The following is a 3,333-nucleotide window of genomic DNA, read 5'->3' as shown; positions in this document are numbered from 1 at the left end:
ACACTTTGTGTGGGACCATGTCAGGATCATTTCATGCAAGTTTTCAGCCAAATTGCACTGGTAGAACTTGAGAAGTTCAAAATGTGAATGTTAAATCACGGCGCACGAAGAACGGACGAAAAACATGACGACTATAGTTCATCGTGACCCTTCGGGTCAGATGACCTAAAAACTTCAAAATTTCAGTGAACATAGATAACATGAACTGTGTATAGAAATTCAAAATGTGTTGTAGTCTCTACACAACAACTTCCTTTAACAGATCGAAGTGAGTCACATGTCACATATAAAGGAAAACACACTTTACAGTATTCCAAAATATTTGTTTTGGAAAAAGCCAAGTCATATAAACCGAAAAGCTGGTCATCTGCTGGTAATTTCAATGTTGATGTTGGTCGTGGAAGGTACATACAGCAACTGCATGTATTTGCAGTTGGGATAAAACTGGTGCTTATAACAACAAATTCAATTGATGGGCTTAAAGTAAAGCCAACAGCTGGCTCTTCACTGGATGCTGTGACAAACTCCAAGATGTTTGATAATGTCAATGTGCCTCTTCTTCCACCTATAAATTATCAAAACACTTTTCAATAGTTTTTTGGTGTGAAATAAAATGATTATTACATGTTACATGGTTTACAGTATCTATATACTTTTGTATCCAACCAATGATCAATGACCACATGATGTAACACTACATATTTTTTCTGCATTTGCCTTTAATTGTCCCTTTTGATATTCAAGCACTTTGATACAGGATCTACGGTGTTTAAAAACATTAAAATCCTTGAACTCTCTTATTGAAAATAGGAAATATTATGCTCTTAGATTGAAATTTTGACCAATTCATTGACCTTTTTGCTCCCACCCTATCAGCCCCTATAGGAGATTTCAGAAAAGATGGCGTGACCTCATAGAAAGTTTACATCCGGAATCTCAAAGGTACAAACACAGTATGGCGACGGAAAAAATCAATAATAGTTACGTACATGCCCTCTACACAATCAATTAATTCCAAGTTTTAACAATTAAAGTATAAACTTCTACACTTGTAAATTCAGATTTTAAAATGGATTAATTATTGTTTCACAGGTTACTGACATTTACATTTTTATTAGGTCACCTGAGCGACGTCCATCAACGTTTCCTTGTGAACGCAATCATTTGAGTAAATATAAACCGAGCTTAATGAAACTTTGTATGTAGACTACCATTGAAAAGATCTGGGACAAGTTTGAAAATTAGGTTAAATCACCAGTAATTTTATGGAGTTATTGCCCTTTGCACTAATAATTACTATTGGACCTTGTGAACACAATGACTTGAGTAAATATGCACGAAGCTTATATTAATGAAGCTTGTGTATGTAGACTAACATTGAAAAAATCTCAGACGAGTTCGAAAAATCAACTTGATTCGACTGTAACATAGAGTTATTGTCCTTTGCACAAATAATTTATTATTGGACATTGTGAACATTATAACTTGAGTAAATATGCACTCAGCTTCATGAAACTATGTATTTAGACTAAAATTGGACGAGTTAAAAAAACTGGCCTGATTTGACTGTAACTTACTGATTTATTGACCTTTGCAATAATAATTATTGAACCTTGTTAGCACGATAACTAGGGTAAATATGAACCGAGCTTAATGAATCTGGGTATGTAGACTAACATTGGAAAGATCTCGGACGAGCTCGAAAATCAGCTTGTTTTGACAGTTATTAACGGAGTTATTGCCCTTCTGAACACGATAAATTGAGTAAAATATGTATGCACTCAGCTTCATGAAACTTTGTATGTATAGACTTACATTGGAAAGATCTTGGGATGAGTTCTAAAATCAGCTTGATTCGACTTAAATTTAATTACTGTTCCTATTTCGTGAACAAAAGACATCAGTTGGCTAGCAAATAACATAACCAGTTTGTATCAAATACATGGGTAATTGGCTGAGGGGGGAGCTGTTATTTGAGACCATTTTTAGATATTTTTTTTTCTGAAACAGACTATAGTCATCTTGCTTTTTTTCGTATTTTTCTTAAACTTATTTTAACCAACTTACGTTTTTAAGTCAAGTAAGTATTGAAATTACATAATTATGAAGAAATGTAAGCACCAGAAGTATTTAACACTGATAAAATGTGTCTATTTCATGGAATTTTGGAATTTCATGCTAGCCTGTTTGTTACCATGCATATACACAAAATGGCAGATGGTGCTTTCGATCGCTACTTTCTTTTTGTGGCAGATGGGAAATACTGACAAGAGCAGACAATAAAATGCTTAGAAATGATAACATTCCTGTTATTTAGGAACCTTTATCGTAGATATACAGTAAGTATTCATAAAACCTGTATAGACATTGTTAACGTGTTGTTGCCAGTTAGAGTTCATCCACACACGCTTGTGGAACATTAAAGTGACATGTTTTGTTTTCAACATGGCGATCTTGCTGTTTCTATGCGTAAACGCTCGGAAAAAATGTCCAATGCAATACATTTAGTTCTTATACAAGATGATATAGATATGTTAAGCATCTAACTGATTTGAAAAAGTATTTTATTAGCACCAGCAAAGACAAATAGTTTATTTTTTTCAGCAAAAAATGTGAGGGCACCCTTATTATATTAAGCACTCTTAATAGGGATAAACATACAGTATATTTATGCAGATTTAATGTTGAAGAAAATATCATGCACAAGGGGCTGTGTTCCCACCCATGTTTATGTGTATAAAAATAAAAAAATTGTACCATTGACTGCCCAGATGTACCTTTGTGCAACTTCGTCGTCATTTTTATCTTAAATCTCCTATAAGGGTCAACCACAGTCAATATTTACATAGCTATGAAGATTACACTTTTGAATTTCAACTCGATCAACACTATGTCTATGATCTGATTTCTAAATCTAACAATTTTATTATATACTTACTGGCAACTTCACGAATGTACCTCATGAAGGCCGCATACACTGCTCCCCTCCATGGACTCTACCATTAGAACCTGTCTCTGAAAAGTTTAGGTTTCAAATAGTGAGTCAGAGCTCTGACTGTTAGTTTCTTATTGGAAGGCCTCAACAGGAAGACAAAAGATGGGACACGGGAACCAATCTGCAAAAACAAAAATGTATAGTTCAGTGCTTCAAACATCAGGCCCAGAAGTCCTGTACATATCACCTAATGTCACATGGGATATTTCAGGAAATATCTATAGGTAGCAATTATTGTCCTACCTGCCTTTACCAACAATACTGACAAACGCGATAATGATTAGAACATGTTACTTGAGAATTCATTTCAGGTGACCTTATAAAGTTTTTCCTCTGGT

General features: G+C 34.3%; 1 long non-coding RNA gene across 1 annotated transcript; it reads right to left on the bottom strand.

The window, feature by feature from the left end:
• Positions 1 to 214: 214 nt before the first annotated feature.
• Positions 215 to 3,025, bottom strand: LOC138312131 (uncharacterized). Its single transcript, XR_011206866.1, has 2 exons — positions 2,939 to 3,025; positions 215 to 565 (listed from the first exon to the last, which is right to left on the bottom strand). It is a non-coding gene; the product is annotated as an uncharacterized lncRNA (long non-coding RNA).
• Between the last annotated feature and the right edge of the window lie 308 nt (positions 3,026 to 3,333).

The sequence above is a fragment of the Argopecten irradians genome, unplaced genomic scaffold, assembly GCF_041381155.1.
Source record: "Argopecten irradians isolate NY unplaced genomic scaffold, Ai_NY scaffold_0218, whole genome shotgun sequence".
Classification (NCBI taxonomy): domain Eukaryota; kingdom Metazoa; phylum Mollusca; class Bivalvia; order Pectinida; family Pectinidae; genus Argopecten; species Argopecten irradians.
Note: the sequence above shows the minus strand (reverse complement) of the source record. Positions and strands in the feature narration are given on the sequence as shown.